The sequence below is a fragment of the Octopus bimaculoides genome, chromosome 2 (assembly GCF_046866305.1).
Source record: "Octopus bimaculoides isolate indiv1 chromosome 2, ASM4686630v1, whole genome shotgun sequence".
NCBI classification, from domain to species: Eukaryota; Metazoa; Mollusca; class Cephalopoda; order Octopoda; family Octopodidae; genus Octopus; species Octopus bimaculoides.
In genome coordinates, this window is record NC_142929.1 from 178,919,778 (window position 1) to 178,943,793 (window position 24,016).

The window sequence follows — 24,016 nt, forward strand, 5'->3', positions numbered from 1 at the left end:
TGCACGCGTGTGTAGTAATATTAGTACGTCGTTAATCGTTGATAACGTTTGTTTGGGATTTGTGTTTGTGTGAGATAGCTGTCGATGCTATAAGACGATGGGTGATGAACTGATGCAGAAAAACTGGGTTTTGAGCAAAAGAACACAATACTGTTCTCTGTGAAACAAAGAGTTAGCGGATGAGTTGTGTAACACCGAGGCAAATACTTCAAGATTTTGTGTTGTGTTATCTGCGAAGCTAATATGGCAGCGAGGATATATTATTAACCGAAACGGATATCGCGAAAATGTTTCATGGCCATTTTAAGTGATCGAAAAGGTATCACAGATGCATTTTTAGCAGTAGATAACATCGCAAGAGGCACAAATGAAAGAATCAGAATGAGAAAAGTCCTATTAGGGAAAAGTCACATTGTATGAATGTTCCCATTTATTTTTTTTTTATTCAATCACATAAAAAAGTAGTCTGTCAGCTTCTTCTGGCACAGTCCTTTCCACATCGTAATCTGTGTCTGCCTGAGCAAGTTCTTCAGGTGCATAGTGCAGACTGAGTCATAGTCTTCACATTCAGAGTATTCCATAAGCCACTTGATATGTGAGATAGCCTCTGTGTGTGTCTTGGCTAGGGCTAGTGTCTCCGATTCTTCTGTGTCATCTCCTTCTGGCTCCTCCTTAATCTGCTTAATCTGATCCTCTAGACGCAGTTCTGCTGCCCTGGTCTCCTCCTCAGTGAATCCCATAAATTCCTCTTTTCCTGGCTCTAGCTCTGGCGGTTGGGGCCGTGGGAAGGCTTCACCAAGGGCCTTGTACAAGCAGTTGGCTATGGTCTTGATTTATCCTGCATACCAGGTTCTGCCTCGCAATAACTGGCATCCTCGATGATAAGCTATTTAAGTTAGTCTGGAGCACCAAGAATATATTCTATCATTTCCAGGATGACCTCCTTCTTGTAGGTGGTTTTGAAGGTCTGCATCATGAGGCTGTATTTTGCTGATCGTGTTCTTAGCTAGACAGTGGACATTGATCTGGCCACCTCTGATCTGTAGGATGTCTCCCTGTGGGTGAGCGGACCAGTTATCTACCACGAAGATAGCTTTCTCCTGTAGGTTGAGGCTATTAAGGTGGCTCCTAACACTAGGGACAAATGACTTGAAGAACCATTCTTCAAATATGTTGGCTATCATCCATGACTGGGCTAAGTGTTTGTAAAACACAGGTAGATTCTTCATGTTTACATGGCGGAAGCACCTTGATGATCGAAACTTGCCCACAACCAAGGGTTTGAGCTTATGGGTGCCTGTCCTGTTGCAAAGAGGATGATGAGTCTGTTCTTTGCTTGTTTGTAGCCCGAGGTCTTATGCATATCTGTTGTTACTGCTAGAGTGTTGTTTCGTAGCATCTTCCAGTAGAGGCCAGACTCATCTACATTGTACAGTTGTTCTGAGGTGAGGGAATTTGCTTCCACATCCCGCTTCAAGAGGGCTGGGAAGTCATCTGCAGCTTAGCTGTCTGCTGATCTCTGCTCCCCACTGACCTTGACAACACCTACATCTTGGCGCTTCTGGAACCTGTACAACCACCCCTTGCTGACTAGAAACGTCTGCTTGTCAAGCTGATCAGGTTGTTCTGTTTGCAGCTGGCTATGAAACTTCTCTGACTGGATTCTGATAATGCCGCCAGACAGGAGGCTGCCGCCACACTACTCCTGGACAAACCGGGTGAAAACTGCTTTCTGAAGTTCCCTCTCAATTGCAATTCTAGCCTTCTTCCTAACTAGGCCCTCACTGTCCACAACTGTATTTACATAACTTCTGAAGTTAGTCTCATCCTTAACCCAACCACGCAGGATGGACTCTGAAACACCAGTCTCACTCGATATTTTTGCTTTGATTTCGCCATTTCGTATGCGGTCAACCAGATTTAACTTTTCCTTTACAGAATAGTATTTCCTCTTAGGCATTGTGTATGCATATGGTAATATTTTTTTAAATATCTTCAAGATAGCTTGCAATTGTAACGAATGAAGTAGAATATGGTCACCCTTTTATATAAATCGAACCTCCAGAGTGTTAATTACTTCCTTTAAATATTTATTTGTTTCACACATTCGTACCCTTTGATTGGCGGAAGCTTCTTCAAACAGTCCAGTCAAATCGTGGAAAACAAACTGTCAAAAGCGCTCACCGGTCAAAAAGGTGTTGTTTTCATCACAAAATCAAAGACATTATGCACACAAAACATGTAATTTGCACCCAATTATATGGTAACCGGTTGCAATATTTACAAGCTGTTGATTAAGGTATGTATTTCGTGAAATTCGCTGAAATTCTGCTCTTAATCAAGGATTTTGCAAGTTGTGAGCGATACTGAGTGAAATTCTGCTTCGAATTATTTGAGGTCCATCAAACCACCCGCGTTATATGGGGGGACGCCGTATAGCGAGACGCCTAATAAAGAGGGAGAACTATACCAGTTGAATAATGGACTCGTTGTAACCGACTTAACCCCCACTCCTGATCATGCTGACCTTGTTCCAAAATCTGAAACGGATATAATACGAAGTAGTACCAGGAATACTTATTAACTAGCTCATAAGCTTGTGCTCGTCACCTAGAAAGACACGTCCAAGCAAGTCATCTTTATGGGTTACTAGAGCATATGTCCATCAAGATAGTCGTGAATGATTTCTTTTTCCATCTGTGGGAGTATTATTTAATGTTTTAATTGTCTTATCAGTGCTGATTGTTATATGTATAATCGTTACTAATAGCTTATTTTCGTTCTGTTATGCTTGCTTATATACTGGATACACTGTTGCATGGTTTTCATTGGTTTATGAATGCATCTTATTTTCATTGAAGTTCCATTGAGTTGCTTTATATTCAGTGTGTATTCTTTTTCTCAATATTGGATCGTTTTATTTTATATTATAAATTTTGAGTAGCCTGTTTCGCATTAGATTTTTTTGTATTATACTTTCATCATTTCTCCCCTGTATCTCGTACGTTTCTCACATATTGATAGTTTGTGTTTGATGTAATATGAGTGTGTTGCATTTATGTGATATATCAAAGTATTTGCTCTTTGAACTAAGATTTTTCCCTTATTTTGAAGGACACTTCCCCGTTTACCGTTTGCTAGAATGCAGCTTCTATCCTTGTTGCACAGGATAAGTAGCAATCTGATTACATTAAACTCATCGTTGCATTAACCATTCATCTTTAATCGAGGACTGGATGTTATATTTTTATTAGCATATATATATATATATATATGTATATATATATACATATATATATATTTACACACGCATATATATATATACATATAAGTATATAAATATGTATATATATATATATATATATATATATATATATATATATATATATATATATATAAATTGTAAATCAAAAAAATAACAACAAAACTACAAAGGATTCCGCGGTACACGTGTTTCAAGCTTTATATGTGTATAATATAATATGTGTATATATATATATATATTTATATGTATATACACGTACACGTGCGCGCACGCACACACAAATATGTAGTATATTTGTATATCTGTGTGTGTGTATATCTGTGTATACTATTGCAAATAGCTTACGTGTTGCTGAGTAGCGTTAGTTTTATTTTAACATGCATTGTTAGGTTTCCTTTTTTCCCCTCTCCTTTCTTCTTAGTGACAATGGCATGATGTTGTTGCATGCAATATATTTATGAATGTAATGCATGCAGCAACATGCATACAATATATTTAGTGAACAATAAAGACTGAAAGACACGCAATAAATATTAGTTGTGGTTATTGGGGATCAAAATAGCATCACTGTGCCGCAGATTAATTTGGTCCTCGATTCGTAGAGGCAAACGGATTGATTTTACTTGTTAAGAGGAGCTATGCTTCATCACATCAATAGTGTCACTTAATCTCAACTCTCTCTCCTTCAATATACATAAAATTCCAAAGGGGAGAATGTATACGCGAGAGCTATTGTTGTCCAGATGTATCTGTTAGCATGCACTCGCACAAACACCGCAAATACACGCACAAACATACACACACGTATGTTTAGAGACATATGCATGTATACATACACACACACACACTCAGATAAACATATATACACACAGATACACAGATACACAGATACACACACAGATACACACATACACACACACACACGCATATATATAGTGAGAATTTACAAAAAAACACAAAAGACGAAGACGGGTGTGTAAATAACAAACAGATGTATTAGTTTAACGCTCGGGAAGTGAGAAAAGTCTTTTACGTTTCGAGCCCACGATCTTCGACAGAAAGGAATACAGAAATAAAGAGGGAGAGAAAATAATAAGAGGGTGAGAAAATTTGTCTATATATATATATATATATATGGAAAAAAAGTCAATTTAGAAAATGCTGAAATGTTTTTATAAAAAACTTTTCAGTACCAGTTTCAGTCATTGAGACTTTTTCAGCTGTAAGTATGGAAAACAATTAAAGTTTGGAAAAATTAAAAGAAAAGTTTTTTTAAAAGAATATTTACATGGTATTCAAATACAAGGGTTATTTTACTTGTTTCAGCCTAAGAGACATACAGACATACAGAAACAAGGAAAATACCCCTTGTAATGGAATACTATGCAAATATTCTTTTAAAAAACTTTTCTTTTAATTTATCCAAAGTTTAATTGTTTTCCATCCTTACAGTTGTAAAAGTCTCAATGGCTGAAACCGGTACAGAATTGTTTTTTATAAAATTATTTTAGCATTCTCTACTTTGAATTTTTTTCCATATATATCAGCCCGTGTGTTCCTTTTCAACCTACTACATATATATATGTGTGTGTGTGTGTGTGTGTGTGTGTGTGTGTGTGTGTGTGTGTGTGTGTGTGTGTATAAATATATATATTTATATATACATATATATATATATATATATGTGTGTGTGTGTGTGTGTGTGTGTGTGTCTGTGTGTGTGTATGTATATATATACAAATTAAGTTTTAGGTGAGCATGAGATTTTGAATCAACCTCAGATCTTTTTTTTTATATGTATTTTACGTCTGATTAGCCAAACCGCTAATTTACGCGGACGTAAGCATATCAGCACAAGTTGTCATGCAGAGTGGGTGACGAATACAGAAGCACACACACACACACACACACACATTTATATACATCCGACTTTGTATGACTATTTATAGAAGAATATATTAAACATTTCAGCACAGGTTTCAGATTAATTCTGATATTCATGTTTTATTATTTGCCATTGAAGCCGGATGCTAACAAAGCAAGAAGACATTTTAAGTTGAGAGAATTCCTAGTATTTGTAAACATGTGATTGAGTTGGTGTGTTGGTGAACTGTTGATGTATATACCTAAGTGTGTGTGTGTATCTATTCATATAAGAATCTCACATGCAGAAATTTTGGGAATGTTTTACTAATTTTAAGTGCACCATTTTAAATGTCATTTCTTTTGCTCTTTTTCCGTGAAACCGAGTATTTCTAGGTTTTTGTGCAAATTTGTTGGTACATACCTAATGCACGTATGATGATAGGTAGAAATGAGAATTGATAATCAAGGAACAAGAGTTGTTTGCTACGCATTAATTTGCTATAAATGTTCTCTTTTTCCTGGACTTTTTATAGCACATTCACCTCTGCTGGGCAGCTGACCTCTGTAGGTACGTACGTACGTACCTATGTATGTATGCATGTATGCATATATGTATGTGTGTGTTGTTTGTGTGTGTGTGTGTGTGTTTATATATGGAAGCCTCACATAAAAAATCCACACTTAAAACACTGTATTTGAACGATTAGAACAAAAAAACATAAAATGATATTTTTTTGTTGAGTTACACTTATATTTCTTAATATTTCTTAATTATTTTGGTTTCCTACTCTATACATAGAACGTTTGTTTTTATATAATATTTCAATATATTTCAAATTTTATGAATATTATCTGCCCTATTTATACAGGAGGAGTTACCTCAATCCTTTCTATATTAACCAAAATGAAGTAGATTGACAAATTTATTTTTTGAACCAGTGGAAGACACGCGAGATGTCGAAATATTGTTCACAAGATAGCAAATGGCACTCTTCTTTTAATTTTGACTCTATATCTTCAGGAGGAGTTACCTCAATCCTTTCTATATTAACCAAAATGAAGTAGATTGACAAATTTATTTTTTGAACCAGTGGAAGACACGCGAGATGTCGAAATATTGTTCACAAGATAGCTAATAATAATAATAGTAATAATAATAATAATAATAATAATAATAATAATAATAATAATAATAATAATAATAATAATAATAATAATAATAATAATAATAATAATAATAATAATAATAACAACAGCAACAAACCAGAATAACACAGACAAACATATGAACGGGAAGAAAGGTGAAACAAATCTAAAACCTGGAAAGAGTGAAGGTGAACCTAATGATTATGATACTCTAGAAATAGCATAATCAAAGAACTGAAAGTCACAGATATCAGTATGGACCACTGAAAGTACTTCCCCAAAATTGAAATAGATAATTAAACAACATCAATAATAAATAGCATGGACCTGGCCGTCACAGGGCTAATAGCCACAGAAACAAATGTCATTATCACCGACCTAAATAACATAATATATGCAGCAGACACTGTGGCCACAAAAGAAGCTGGATATTTCCTCACGCCCATCCAAGCAGGAGTACCACCACCGAAACAAATCCCGTGGATAAATAATATCCAGAAAAAATAGAAAACAAGAGAAAAGATCTGTCAATCCTTAACGAAATTAGTAGACAATCAAACTACTAATTAACAAGAAGAGAACAAAAATACTGTGCAAATACAACATTACAGAAAAAGATAAACCTGAGTTAAAAAAAACAACTCTAGCAAGATATCATTGCCAAAGCACAAAGGATCCGCCGGTATGAGAAACTCCATCGTTTCTTTGAACAAAACAAACAGTTCAACTCCAACCACAAAAGATTCTACCTAGACATCAATGCAGGACCAACAGCAGAAGAGGTGGAAGAATTTTCGAAAGAAATATGGTCGGCAAAGAAATAACCTCAGAAGAGGTCTATGAAAACAACAAACGCAGCACCTGAACAACTCTGGACCCCTATAACAACTGAAGAGGTCACCTAGGCACTGCAAATAATACTAGGCAACTGGAAGGCACCCGGGCACAATAAAATCCCCAACTTCTGGTTAAAATATCTGACAGGAACACACAAAAAGCTGGCTGAGAAATTTTAATGACATACTAGCAGAGCCAGACACAATGCCTGAATGGCTCACAAAAGGGAAAACTACCCTAATTCCTAAATCCACTGAAACGGCAAAACCACAAAACTACAGACCAATAAAATTTCTTGCTACAATTTACAAAGCCTTTCCTGCAATAATATCGCAGATAATGAGCAAGCATCTAGAAGAAAACAACCTGTTTCTAGAAGAGCAGAAGGGATTCTGCAAGGCTCATACGACTGTAAAGATCAACTAATGATCAATGAAGTTATAATTGAAGACATCTGCAGAAAGAAGAAAGGTCTAAATATGGCCTGTATCGATTACAGAAAGGTTTTTGATAGTATTTCCTACAGATGGATCCTAGAAACACCAGACATGAACAAGGTACCACCAATAATCTAACATTCCTGTACTATCCGTTTCTAATTTTCTATATCCTTTCTTATCGTTGTCTCGCATCAGATTCAATTATTCCTAAGTATTTGCCTGATTCATTCCTCTCTCCATATTTGATTTCGGTGTTTTACCTGTTCATATAGCAACTCAAGAGCATTTGTCTGATCATGTACTCAGCTTTATATACTGACTGAGTATATGAACATTTTTGTATGTTTTTATTTTAAGTATTGCAATTTCTAAAGATTTTTTATCTCATTAGTACATAGTACACTGTCCGTATTTGTGACTGGGGATAATAATTTCTGTGGAAGTTAACGTTTCTTTTCTGCATTGAGCTGTATTGTTACCATCCATTTTGCGAAGCCCGCCTTTCGATTAATTTTCATAAATTAGCTTCCTTGCTTAGAGTAGCCGATTTAGGGACGTTATAAAGAGTCAGTTGCTCAATATACAGCATCCTTGCGGTGGGCAGCCTAAATGGCTATCTAGAGGAGCATTCATTTCAACGAGGATACCATCTTTGATCAGCCATATGTATTTGGATTTCGAGTAATTGCTGCGAATGCTATAGCTGCTGACGGAACTCACGTCAAAATGAAACGCGGAAGCGGCCTTGTTAGTATTGCGAATATCTACTGATATACGAAGTGGCAACTGGAGTACTTATTAACTAGAACAAAATCGTTAGCCTGCAACTCGTCACGTAGAGATAAATGTCTACGCCAGTTATGTTCATGGATGGCCAGAGCAATATTACTATCATCGAGATAATTGTAATCTGGTTCGTGCCAGAACTCAACATGAAGAACTCTGATGAAGTTACAAACAGGATGTGAATTACGCATACCTCACATTCATTATTTTATTAAAACTTGACTGTTGTGTTTTGCGTCAGCTTATATTTGACCATCTGAGACGTTAGGTATCTTTGTGAAGGGATACGTTCTTCTAGTTAAAATTTGCCATTTCACTCTGAGAGTGCAGGGTTTAGTATTCTGTGAGTGACCTTGTACAACCATGCACTGAGACTGATGCATCTGCATAGTTTCTTTGACAGTGAGAAGGTTCCGTCACTGCTTATGAAGATAGTTTTCCTAACACTTTGTTATTTTGACTGGTCTGCGGACTTGGTAAAATGAAGACACAACCGGAACACCAATCACCTGGCATGTCACCCGAGGCTTCCATCTGACTCCCAACCGGAGTGCATTTAGTATTACGCCAAACTTTTCATTTTATAAACAATTGGTGGTGAGTATCTGGGCCAAAGAACATAAATTCAGAATTGTTGAGTGTCCCCAAATAAACATTCACTTATAGATAAATTAATGACTCTTGATGGAATATGAACTTGTTTCACTTATACGCAGATGATCTTACACTTATATTCAACGCTTGCTCTACTTCACTGCTGTCAGGAAAATACAGTGATCAAGATACATAAAAAAAGACAAATATAAGATATCCATGGAAGAAACTAGAACGTTTCAGACGTTTCACTTGGTTGACTTATTAAACTTTCCTGCGTACAAGAATAATTGTTCCTTATTTAAACATAAGTCTAGCAATTTCTCAGAGGAAGGGAGTTAATTGATACTAACGACCACAAAACTTGACTATATCCTTAATTTATCGACCGTAGAAGAATCAAAGGCAAAGTGAAATTCTGTGGAATTTGAACTTACAACATGAAATGTCAGATAAAATAGTGCAAGGCATTTTATCCGATGTTCTAATGATTCTGTCAGCTCAATGATTTGGTTGTTGTAATATACACCCGCAAACTTGGACGCTGATACCAGACCGCACATTCAAAATTTCTCCAATATAACACATTAATCATTTCAACCAAGGGTTAAATCTATTACAACACTTCGGAAATTCAATACTTTTAGATGCTTTCAGGTAATTGCACGTACATGCAGTCAATCACTCTGCTCTAGTCAAAAGGTTTTGCATAATACCTGACAATATTATACCAAATCTCGAGTATTATTAGACAATATTGTATCACTACTTCAGATAATTTCAAAAGACAATTTCTGAAAAGTATAGACCGATTTTGTTTTATTTTGGCAACATAATTAATACTATTGTTGATTTCAATAAAATCTTAGAAACCAAACACTCTTAGTTGATATGAAACAAAAAAAAAAACACAATAGAATAATCGTGCAAATTCAGTTTCGTCTTTCTTTTCTGTGTAGCTCCTTATCGAAATAAAAATGTAATATAGGTATTACCAATATCACCAAAATAAAGTATGTATACTATTAAGCACTTGTAGTTGCAGCATTTCGTGCAAGGAAGACCCCTTAAGGACATGTAGTGTTTAAGAAAAAACATTATTCATCAAAGCTAAGTGAAACGAAATTTCCTCGAAGTGAACGAGAATGACATGTCAATATTTCACAGTATTGTCTGCTCCCTAGTGCCATATACTCGCCACCCCTCCGAAACAAATTCGAATTGCCGAGCAGAAATATATGCAGCTGGCGTAAAATGTATCTACGGATGTGAAAAAGCGCTGCACAAGGAAATCAAAATACAAATTTTATTAGAAGCAGCTTTTTAATATAAACATTATCAATATCACATACTTAATGAATGTGTGTTACTACACACTTATAGCTGCATTAGTTCTTCTGAAGGCGACTTCTTTGACGACGAGTGGTGGTAAAAACCAGTATCTTTCAAAACAAATCTTTAATGCTCTTCCTGGCAGAATTAACAAGCGCTACCCAATCATGATGAAGTGCTGAGTTTATTATATCAACAAGTGTGAAGTGTTTTTCTGGTCTTCAAGCATTAAAGATTTTTTATTTCTTTCTTTCCAGAGCTGAATTTAGCCATTTTTTTATTCGCTGATCTTCTACCATTCAATAACTGACAGTTCGCAAACGGCACACTCAGATTTACCTAATTTCTACCAATATTTGTTACAGATAATATAGGAAAGGTAGAACATACTATGAGTTTGCTCACTCTCCTGGAGGTTATGTGTAAAAATTTTAAAAGATCTTTCTCGTTGCGATTATAATATCAGCAATATTTGCTGTATGAATACGTGCGATGTTCGGAATATAGGTAAAGTACCACACTGACTCGTGAATTCAAACAAGTACTTAACACCCAAAAAGACAAGTAGTTATAAACAAATGTTATGTCAGATAATTATAGTAGCATTACTTACCTGAAGTGTAAAATTTAATTATACATAAAAAACATACGAAAAATACAATATTGACAAATTGCATATACATGTAACTAATTCTCGAAGCTTTTTCATAGTAATTTTTTTTAAGCTTTTACCTCTAATTTCAATATGTGGGATTTAATTCGTAATTCACTGTGATGAATTATTTATACCATTGTCAACACGTCCTACACTTGCTAGGCAGGTGAGCGTATTTAAATAGATGTCATCTTTTGACTGATGCTTTACGTCATGGACGCAGGAATTATATAAAGCTACGTTGATCTCGATGGAATTTGAACTCTGAAATTATAGTGTTCAACCTCTGCCGAGATAAACGCTGGAAAGTCTTACTATATTATTTATATGTTTATATATAACTTTCGCAACAGTGAAAATTTATTTTGATGATTTATGAGTGTGTGGGGTAGGGTGTGTATGCGCCTATGTGTATGTGTCTGTATATATTTGTGTGGGCGCGCGCACGTGAGAAGAGAGTCTATGACATCGATTTAATTTATTATTGTTTTCACTATGACTTATATAGCCAAACTGTCTATGAAATTATTTGGATGAATATATGAGGAATATTCGTATCAGCCTGCCCGGAAAATATATATTACTTTGCGGTTTTACTCTACAGATATAATTGCAAATTCGACCTACTAGATCATTGCCATACAAGAGATAGACAATTCAAATAACAGGTGATAACATGAATATTTATTAAACCATGTGATGCAATACCTGTCTCTGAAATCAAGATTGAAATTGAGATTGAGAATGGCTAAGATGAAAGAGACATACCTCTCTTAATGAAAATATTCACATGTATGAAATGGGATTCCCTTTTCCTGGATGACAAACCGTCTCACGATCATTATTCTATGAAGCGCAACAAAATAAATTGTTTGGTATAACGCTTTAATATTTTACAAAGTACGGCATTAGTCAAGTAAAACGACATTTCTGTTATTGTTATTACGTAAATCAGTCGTGCTTTGTAATAGTCTTTTGATTACGGACTGTTCCACACGAAATTATTCGAAGGAGAAGGGTATGCGGGCCACCTAACAGCCAACAATAACTGTGTCACCGAAATATCTGTTGACTGAAGCACTCATTGCTGTCCACGTCCGGCCTTGATTAGGTACTGGTTTTCAAACAAGGAAAATTATTTAATTTATGAGAGAAAATTGGTTCGTGAAATTGCAAAGAATTTATCAGTAGTTCATAAATTTTGCCAGTGACTGATATAATTGTATTCTCCATATGGCATGGGAATGAAAGCTTGTATGAAGCGGAAGGCAAATTAATAGCACTTGAGATTGATTTAACTGTTTGCTTTATAATCTACTGCAATGTCATGTTATATACGACAGAATTGGTGTACTATCAGCCTATGGTGAATTGAAACGGGAGTCAGTGTGTGCTATATATAATTATTTCATTTCATAATCGGTTTCGTTAGTTCCAAAATTAATTAATTATATTAATTAGATAGAGACATTGTATTGCGTAAAGCAATATCATAGTGGTAGCCCATATTGTATCTGAAGTAAAAATATTGTAATGAAGTCATATACCAGAGGTAACCCACTGTAAAATATTTATAGGTTTATGGAACTGATTTGATGCACATTGCAATAGTGAAATAGCGATATAATACAAATTCTCTTGATATGATATATATGGATTATGAAGTAATCAGTTATGGAACACGAAATCATATAAGATTTGTTTAGAAATCGAATATAACAGGCTCACTATAACTTATATTTGTAAGCCTAAATAATCAAATCAAATATGCATCTTAAAGTTTAGAGTTGTTCTAAACTTTTATTAAAATATTACTGTAGCAAATCTAAATTGAATTGAATCGACTACAACGGTAGATCACATAATTCGAAACCTGTCCATAAATTCAAACACGATTCGAATCCAGCTGACTTCAAGCAGTACTTTACATGCTTGTTTAAGGTAGAATTAGAGAAATACGACCAAGGACGATAATACAATGAAAATGATAAGAAAATGAGCAATCTTATCGACCAAAGGTCATAGATCTTTACTAGCTCTACTTCGTATTAACAAGCAAGTGACTAAAAACATTTCGCTTCTTTTCACGATGACTAAATAGCAAATATTGCTCATCAAAAACGCGCGCGCGTGGTCAAGCTCACACCCACAGATAGATAGATAGATAGATATCTTTTTATTATAGCCACACAGGGCTAAATACAGAAAATGGACAAATTACAAAGTAGAGATTTTCTTGGGGGGGGGGTAATTTCGATCAAAAGGGATCGAGGAAAAAAAGGTGGGGATTTCGATCAAAAGGGATCGCGGGAAGAAAAAAAAAACGTGGGGGGGGGCGATCAATAGGGATCGTGTATCACAGTCAATGTAAAAAACGGGGAACAGATTAGGTTTTATCCGTGGAGAAAAAAGCCTACGGAAAAGACCACGGTCACCTCAGGCTTTTTTTTTTTTTTAAAGGTACATGAAAGTAAGTACCTTCTCTCTTTTTGTCTCTTTTTGTTACAAGTCTATGCTTAAAATGGTGTCGTTTTTCATTCTTACCATTCTTGCCACATTTACCCATTTTTTATTGAAACTTTCATTCGACAACACTTTCCTCTCTATTCTCATCCTCCATTTTAAGTGGTACTTGAAAAAGTTGACGAGGGACTGAACAGAGAGGAAAGTGTTTGTTTGTAGACCTTTCAAACGCGTCCACCACACGCATTCTTTTGCCATAGCTATCAGTGTTACAAAAACCGTTTTTCCTTCCCGCTTATAGATAGATAGATAGACAGATAGATAGATAGATAGATAGATAGATAGATAGATAGATAGATAGATAGATAGATAGATAGATAGATAGACAGATAGATAGATAGATAGATAGATAGATAGATAGATAGATAGATAGATAAACTCAATGTATGTGCTTGTTTTGTTCACCAATTCACCGGGGTCTAGTACTTCAGAGACGCCTCCTTCATAGCACGGGATGTTAAAACACCTGAAACTCATAGACAAGCGTTATAAGGCAGCGAGCATGTGAACAAACAAAGCACATATACTGAGTATTTGCGGTTGAGAATGTTTACAACATTGTTGCTGCTTTTAAGTTCTTACACTATTTATATATAGTTATAGACTACCGATTAGTTTCATGTATGAGGTGTTCATAAGCCACAAAAATAGCAAAATATCGGTATCTATCACAACTAAATTTTACTGGAGGCGAACTGTCTCGCTTGTCTTCTACTTTCAGAAAGTCCACCGCCAAGCGAACTGGCGAAAGAAACTATACACTTTCACTCGCACATGTAGATATAGAAGATATAAATTATGCAGCGTTTATGCATACGTGCTGAGGTGTGTGTGTGTGTATGTGTGTTTGTGTGTGTGTGTGTGTGTGTGTGTGTGTGTGTGTGTACGTGCGTGCATGTGTGCGTGTATTTTATGTATAAGAAAAACGGAGAAACTGACATATAGACATCAATATATTAGAACATAATACAATTCTGAGGAATATCAAACTCAATTTTACCTACAATTGTTTCCATGCCCAATTGAATCAATTTGAGAAATTAAATTAGATTAAATTTCCATATCCTTTATTGCGTATTTCATCAGAGGAAGAATTTGTTAGAAAGGAGCTACATTTCAATGTGCTGTTTAACTCTTAATAGACTCAGGTATGTGAGTTTCAGTAACCAATTTATTTACAAAACCGTTACTGATATATATGTGTGTATGTATATATATATATATATATATATATATATATATATATATATATATATATATATATATATATATATATATATTTAAATGCAAGCTTGTTTAATGAATTTGTGCGTGTGTTATGTGTTGAAAAAACAAAATATTCGTTAGCTTAAACGATACGATTACTTTAAACTAGAAGCTAAAAAAACATTATTGCTTAATTACACTATTAATTATGATAGATCAAAATGCCATTAAAGTATCTAATCGCTTAAGAAGTTTAATTATAAGTCACCCAACCGCAGTGTAGGAGTTATATTTGCATAATAAATTATTATTTTTATAATTTGTTTATTTTAAAAACCATAGTTATATATATGTAATATTTTCATAACGTTTTTGTGCGTGTGTGTTTATGCGTCGAGAGCTACTGGACGATGGCGAATCAAAACTGCTTACTTATTACCATAGCTGAATATTAGGTCGTCAATATCTGGGCGCAATATATTTGTTTACATAATAGTGTGAACAGATATACACGAGCTTAATTGAGAAAACCCCCAAATTTAACAAGTCAAGATTTCTGAGATTAATAAAAAATTAAAGCTATTATTGAATTAATACGTATTATCTTTAACTTAAGATTACCAATTATATTTTTTAAATATATTAGCTACAGATTCCTAAGATACGTACTAAAATTTAAATATTTTTAACCTTTATATAATACAGCTACCTGTAAACAAAACCTTATGTTCGTATGTACCATATATTTTATATTTTAATATTAATATAGCTACTAAGAATTGCCTAATCTTTATAGTTATAAGTGTTAGTGTATTAATCCTGCGATGCCGCCCAAATTTATAGTACTGGTAACCTTTATATTGTATTAAATGGTAGTTTTTGAAAACATATTTATAAGCGATATGCAACCGTTCCTCATATTTATAGAGATTTCCCACCGTCCCTCCCTGAATTAAGGAATCTATGTTTGGATTTTAAGATTTGGTATAATTCTTCTATACAAAGAAAACAAAACGCATTGCCAATTTCATAGGCACTAGTTCTGATTCTTAATTAATAAAGGTTGCCGTTAAAAGAGGAAGAGTTACAAAGCATGTCATAACTACCTGATTGTAAATCAAAAAAAACTCTATCATTCTCTGTGACTGAAAATACATTCACAAAATTTTATGGGATATCATTGAATGGATTTTACTTCTCATGCGAAGAATTAGAAGTACAATCAAGCTTCATAGAAAGCAAAATATTGTAGAGTATATTTATGTAATTCAAGTATAACGCTTCGGATATATTCCTTCGTCAGGCACTAGGAGAGACGAAGAACTGAACAAAAGAACATAGGAAAAGAAATAAGAAATGGGAGAAGAGAGTCAGAAAATATCGCACATGAGCGGTAAGAATATATATATATATATATATATATATATATATATATATATATATATATATATATATATATATATATATATATACATATACATATATATATATATATATATATATAGTTCAAAAACACAAAAACAAAGAAACAAAAAAACAACAAAGTGAGGACGTGATATGGATAGTATTATTGGACGCTCAGGAAAGGAAAGAGAGAGTGTATGACGTTTCGGGCGTAGCCCTTCGTCGGAAAGATGGAAAGTTCGGAGAATGGAAGAACGGAGAAAGAGGAAAATGGTACCGATGCCCACGAGGTTACATGATGAAAAGACCGGAAGAGGAGGTGGTGATATATTATATATATATATATATACATATATATATATATATATATATATATATATATATATATATATATATATATATATATATATATATATATATATATATAAGTATGTATGTATGTATCTCTGTATATTACTATAGTTATATACAAATGCATATATATATGTGTGTGTGTGTGTGTGTGTGTGTGTGTATTTGTGACTAGTTATCCAATGAGATAGAAAAAACATACGGCTAAGGACCAAGGATACAACTAATAAGCATAAAACCTACAGGAGGAAAACTTGGGGTGGAAAAAGAGTATGTAATTAAAATAACATCTAACAACCAAGAAGTGAGTGCAATGAAAATAAATACGCGAAATGAAGTGGAAAATGAACCAACATTTCGGGTTCTATATTTTACTAAAAGAAAAAATAATTTTAGCAAAGAAAATAAATTGGTTGATATCATATTTACGGTGAACCTAAAGCATCACACACCCACCACTACTACACACCACATTCACACACGCACACGCACACGCTCACACATAAACACACACACATATGCGCACAAACACATATACCACAATCACACATGCACACATACATACATAAATACTACATACATACATACATAAATACTACATACATACATACATACATACATACATACATACATACAAAGCCTCTGACACTGTTCCCCTCATGGATGCTAGAAGCTCTTTAACTTGCTAAAATTCCAGTGAGGATTGTTAAAGCCATAGCTGACCTAACTTCATCGTGGGCCACCATCTTGAAATTAAACACAAAGAGTGAGTGTATTATCACCGATAGAATACAGTATCGCAAAGGGGTATCCCAAAGGCGTATCCCAAGGCGACAGCCTCTCTGTGATGTTGTTAATACTTTCTGTAAACCCCTTATCATTCATGTTAAGGAGGTCTGAAGGATATCTCACTGGTTCACAAGGAAACAAAAATACCAAAATTACACACTGTTTCTTTGTGGATGAAAAAGAGCCTTGATCTAGTTACTACATTCTCAAAGGATGTAGGATTGGAGATTGGTCAGAATAAATATTGTTCTATGGCTGTGACATGGGTGAAAACGATAAACCAGACTAGTAACATCTCCATTAATGATTTGACTGTCTCCCCTGTATCTGACGAGGGTAACAGAATAGACCTATTCTATACTATATATTGAGAAAGACGGTCATTTACAATGTATATATATGTATATATATGTTTGTGTGCGCGCGTGTGTGTGCGTGTGTGTGTGTGTGTAAGGTTAGTTGTGTTAGAGGTTAAAATAACCGTCTAAGGAACAAAGTATCCAAAATGCTACAGGTATATTACATGGGCCATAATATTATGGGTATAAATTATAGGTAAAGACAAGGATAAACAGGAGATTATCAGGAATCAAAATTTAAGAAAGCAGAAAATGGAGACAACTTTGATGAACAAGAATTGATTTGCATCAATTATTATTTTTAATGGAGTCTTTTCGTAAATTATTAATAAATAACAATTCATGCAAATCAATTGTTGTTTATCAATGTTATCTCCATTTTCTGTTTTCCTTAATTTATAACCCCCCCCCCCCCCATATATATATATATATATATATATATATATATAAACACACACACAACTGGAGTAATATATCATGATATTAATATATTCTCCAATTTAAAGTGACATTTATATATAAACAAATTAACTGAAAAATGATGAGCTAACCCTAGCCAGAATCGTAACATTCAAAGCCTTCTGGTTTGTTTATAAATGTTATATATAAATATATATATATATGACGCGACTCTAGCTATCTTTGTATCTTTCTCCCTCTCTCGTTCTTCCTTCTGTTGTTCTTCACCTCTTCCCTTCACTACTATATCTCTCTCGCTTCCCCCTGTCTCTCGTTGCTCACCTATATTCAACTTCCTCCCCTTTTTTTCTCTCTCTACCACTCTTTCTCCTTACCCCTCGCTGGTCACATGTGACCGGCTACTGCTCTCTTTCTTCTCTTGGCCACTGCCAAGCTAGCACGAACTTTCTTCTTCTCTCTCCCTTTCAGTTCGTCACATCACAGCCCTTCCTGTTTATTTTCACTGTTTCGTTTTTCTGTCTTGTTTTCTGTCTTGTTTCATGTAATTCCTCCGCATTACATATTTCATTTAATTTGTTTCCCCGGGAAGAGCCATTCTAACAATGCGTCCTGCTCTAACACTTCGAAACGCTTAATTTAATATGGTGGCAGCTGATGACGGAAATGTTCTCTATGTGGCCTGTGTATTTTCTGCGCTCTGTTTATGTTCTGATTTTCATTTTGTCCACGTCTTTTGCAACGTCCTGTTCCCAGATATGCATCTATATATACATGTAGATGTAGGTATGAACATACGTGTACGTATATATGCATATACTAACATATTATTTGTATTATATATATATATATATATATATATATATATAAGTACGGCAACGCAGTGGCTTCCCTATTAGGGCAAAGGTCTGTAACGTTTAAATTCTGTCACAGTTTTCAAGTTCAGTAGCTTGTATGTTGAAGCGTTCATATTTCTACTTTCGTAACTTCTTACTTTCAAGTATTGTGATATACATTTTATTTTTCGTATTTCAAAAGTGACTTCAGAATTCTGTAAAGTTGTATTTTCCATTTCTATAAATTCGGAATTTCGTGTTTTCCTATAACAATGTTTTATGGAATTGAGCCTACTATTTCACAAAATTCGCGTAAATTCTTTTTATATGCCTGTATATATGTTTTTCACAATAACATTGTTTTCATTATTTTATCTGTCTTTCATCTCTGCACCTATGTTCCTACATAAACATGAGAGTGTCCTGTGTTTGCGCACGTATCAACGCACTTGATGCGAATGTGGCTTACTGAGTGTTTGCAGGAACGTATATGTACATATGTGTGTCATTCTATGGTGTATATGTGTAAAGATACGTGGGCGTGCAGATTTTTAAACGTGCGCGTATATGCACATGTACATAAGTGGATATGTGAACGTACATTAAGTATGTATGTGGGGGCTTTTTTTGTATATGTGTGTGTGGCTGGGTGCCGTTGTGTGTGTGTATGTTAGTGTGCGATGGGTGAATGCATATAGATAGTAAAAGTATGCTTATGTATATACTCTGATGTGTGTGTGACTGTGTGCGTGCGTGTGTATGTATGTATGTCTATCTATCTATCTATCTATCTATCTATCTATCTATACCTATATATATATATATATATATATATATATATATATATATTGTGTGTGTATGCGTATGTATGTATTATCGATGGGTGAATGGATGGATGCATGAATGCATGGATGCTTGGATGCATGGATGAATAGATGGAAGGATCCATCAGCATATGTGTGTATAAGTCAATTCTTGATCACAGATAACTGATAGAAAGCAAGAACATTTCTTGTACAAGAAGCACAGCCCCATTTCACTTGTGTAATCTAAGTAATTGATAAAACAAAAGACATCCAACCAAAAAAGCTATAAATCACACATTAAATTCCATTCCCAGATCCCACGTTTCGCAGTCCAAGAGACAGAATCGAATTTTCTCTTACAAGGCCATCTGGTCAAAGATATAAGGACAGAAATTGAACGCCTCTATAAATTTTATTTGTCTTTCATTCTGTCTCTTCTCTTCCCATAAGTTATTCTTTTCAACCTACTTATCTGCTTCTACACCTACCCCTCTTTCTGCATTCTTCTTCTTCTTCTTCTTCTTCTTCTTCTTCTTCTTCTTCTTCTTCTTCTTCTTCTTCTTCTTCTTCTTCTTCTTCTTCGTCTTCTTCTTCGTCTTCTCCCCTTCTTCCACTTCTTCTTTTCCATCTTCTACGGCTGACAACATCGTTTATTTATCCTGTCACTTTATTTTTTATTTTGGTTTATTTCTTCTCATTCTCATTGTCTTCCTTACTTTTTGTGCCCTTCGTTTTCCACTCATATTAATCTTCTTTTATTTATTAACTATCTACACTTTCAGTTACTTCTCGCCCACATGTTGTCACATGACAAAACATGTAATAAATAAACCACATCAAGGTTGTTTTCTGTACCACATGTTCGGAGAGGGAATTGATATGGATGTGTACATAAAAACATATCAATCCATAATTTTATTCGAGTCGGATGAGTTAAGAGTATCAATTCAAATCATCTGTTTCAGATAGGGAATTGTATACTATTCTACCCAACCTTTTTTAATGAAATTCCCTTAATTACTGATATGTCCCAGTGACGATATTGTCCGAATCCTCGTCACTTCTGATATGTCCCATGATGACGACGTATTTCGTCGTCTCTACGGGACTGTTCCGAATGGCGTAACTTCGCTGACCGAATTTCTTTATTAGACATACAGACCCGAACACAGAGGGGACGGCACGAGGACAGACAATGACAACACAACGTAGGGACATAAAACAGCAAGGGGGTGGGTGAGATGAATATGATAATGAGGATGAACATCTTACCTGCGTGTTACTGTTCGTTTCTTCAAAATTTTCAGTTCTTTATCTTTTTAGATCTTTTTATCCTTTGGCCATACAATGTACGACTCTATTTCGGTGATATTTACAACCAGGGAGGGGAGTCATATTTCACCTCTTCTAACCCCAGTGAAAGTATGTCTGTTTTAAAAGTGTCTTTTAAAGCATTGTACTGCAGTAAGTCTATTAGGATGCTGTCCGTTTGTGTGCTGCTATGTGGTCTTATTCTAATGATATTTAAAAATGTTGTTTACCTATTATCTATTTCTGTATCTTTTCGTATGTTACAATGTGATTTGGCCGTGTAGTGTGTCTGCTTGTGTGTCTCTTTGAGTGTGTGTGTCCCTATTAGAAGTAGTGGGTTTGTTTGCAATTGTGTTTTTGTTATCTGAGGTGTGTGCATTAGTATGGTGGCTGAGTTGTCTGTTAGTTTATCTCTGTGTGTTCTATATTTTCATTCTCTTTGCTTTTTGACTTTTTGGGAGGTGAATTCCTCAGTTCCTTTCTCTTCTTACTTGGTAAATCCTGGAACGCTTCATCTGTAGTTATGTTATTTTTACTGTCGTCTTCCTCCTTCTGGTCATCTCCTTTGGGCTGTTGCTCTTTTATTTGGGAATAATTTAATTTTATGTGACACCTTGTGTTACATTGGTAGCGGATGGGAGGTCTTCCCTCTACCACCTCTCAAAACATATTATCTTTTAGGAGTTGAGTTTCCTCGCATATTCCATCAAAGTCCTCTTGGCTGGTTTGGAAGGTCACCTCCGATCCGTAGCCTCTTCAGTTCATTACTGCCGCTACATTCTGAGTTCAAATCCGGCTTTGTGCAGCTCCCGGCGAACAGTTATTGGGGAAACTGGGTTCTCGAGGTGGTCATTAAGTTCTGCATCAATTTTGAGAGCTGTACTTTTGTGATCCTTTTTAACAATTCGCATAAGATTCTGACGGTCCCTATCTGGAGGTTTTGGTTTTCTTCCGGAGTTTTGTTTCGACGAGGAGGTTTTTCCCTCTTTCTCAATGGCTGTCATTACTTTCAAAACAGTAATTCTTCATACACTAAACATTTCGGATATTTTCGTTACGCTAGCGCCTGCCATATGAGCACCAACGATTTGACCTCCTTGAATGTCAGATAGATATGTCATTTTAATGAATTTTAATTATCTTTTTCTGATGATATCTGAAAAGAAATAGCAATTTTAGCAGAACATAGTAAGCATTTTTGCTGAACCACTGTTACAGGGACGTAAATACACCAACACCGGTTGTCAAGCGGTGATAGGGGGACCAAGACAGACACAAAGACACTCACAGGGTGTATAGAATATATATGTGTGTAAGTGTGAATGTGTGTGTATGTGTGTGTGTGTGTGTGTGCGCGCGAGTGCGTGTGTGTGCGTGTGTATATGTGTGAGCGTGCGTGTGTGCGTGTGTATATACACGACGTCTTCTTTGAGTTTTCGTCTGCCAAATCCACTCACAAGGCTTTTGTTGGATAGCATCACTAAGAAATGCCTTTTGATGAATGAATTTTTGATGTATATTCTAAACAAATGGTGTACGAATTTGGCGATGCAGACGAAAATTAGAAGCTCTAAATCCCGGAGCGATTTTTACTCTATCTTGCGCTGTTCTGCGATCACTTAAACATCCGACGTGTCGCGCACTGTGCACCTTTGTAAATAGGTTTGATGAAGGTACTGAGCTACTGTAGAACACAAATATTTCATCACTATAAAGAAAACATCTCTACAGTTCGTTCAGGAAGAATCTGTAGAAATCTCATCTGTTGTTTACGGAAGCAGAGTCCACAACATACATACATCTATCCATTTTTGTCTTATTTTTCTGGGTAAGTTTTGAACATGCATTTGACTACGTTGCGAGCCTTGATTAAAACGTTAATTGGTTTTTTTCAATGCGGTCAATTTATTATCATTATCTTTTGAGTATATACCCATCAATTTAACATATACACTTGCATAATTGAATATTTCTAATATCTCTCGTCTTCTCTTTGCAGGTTGAAATACTGTGATATTCTGAAAAATCACCACTGGTGAAGGAATATATTGGAATGTATTTTGTTATTTATGTCGAAACTTCACTATACTCATGCGAAGGACGAATAACTCTGATACATTAAGACAAACTGTACTTGTATATTTTCAAATTACACTTGAATGTCAGAGAAAGTCGTGTCCTCTCATCAAGTATTGAACTTCGGTGTTGAAAATATCTAATAATGTATGAAATGGAATATTTACCATTGAAAACGTCTGGTTCCAATAAGAAAAATAAAACATCTCACATACCCAAACTTTGATTCATCAACTTTGCTAGTATCTCCTTCAGATAAAATAACTCTGCTAATTCGGATAGCGCTACTTCTCTTTATAGAGGACGTGATTTTGTTAGATTATATTCCTGTACATAATCGTGATACATACGGCTAGTGCAATTCCTTCTGCTGTTATTACAATTCCTGCTCCTAATATGATTAGCTTTTGTTTGACAGCAACATTCGCAATACAAAACAAAAGCGAACTGCCACTTCTAAACTGTTACTACCACTGCCGGTGCTACAGCTGCTGTTACTACTACTACTACTACTACTACTACTACTACTACTACTACTACTACTACTACTACTACCAGAAAAAAACTGCCGTCAGCATTTGAGTTTCGTGAGAAAAACGTGTACTTTCAGAACTGATATCGTTAATGATTGATTCGTTTCTGTGTATTTACCCTTCTCTTACAGCATAACGAAAACGTCTTAAAACAGGTAGCATATTTGGATAAAATTTGTAATGAGTTTCTTTCTTGATAAATTTCTCGAACCATTTTATCCTCTCTGTGTTTTTAATATAAATTTACTTGCGTGAATCTTAACATTTTCAGTATATGCGTATATATATATATATATATATAAACATTCATATATGGGTGTGTGTGTGTGTATGTATGTATGTATGTATGCGTGTATGCATATATATATGAAGGTATGTATGTATATATGAATGTACGTATATATATATATATATATATATATATATATATATATATATATATATATCAGTTGTGAGTGTACTGTTGTCTTTAATTACCATCATG

General features: G+C 34.9%; 1 long non-coding RNA gene across 1 annotated transcript in view; it reads left to right on the forward strand.

Moving 5' to 3' along the window:
* The window catches only part of LOC149137297 (uncharacterized), a 192,177-nt gene extending 168,429 nt beyond the window's left edge, over positions 1-23,748 (forward strand). Inside the window, exon 6 of the long non-coding RNA XR_016240829.1 lies at positions 22,923-23,748. This is a non-coding gene — a long non-coding RNA (uncharacterized LOC149137297). The remainder of the gene's footprint in view (positions 1-22,922) is intronic.
* The last annotated feature ends 268 nt before the right edge of the window (positions 23,749-24,016 follow it).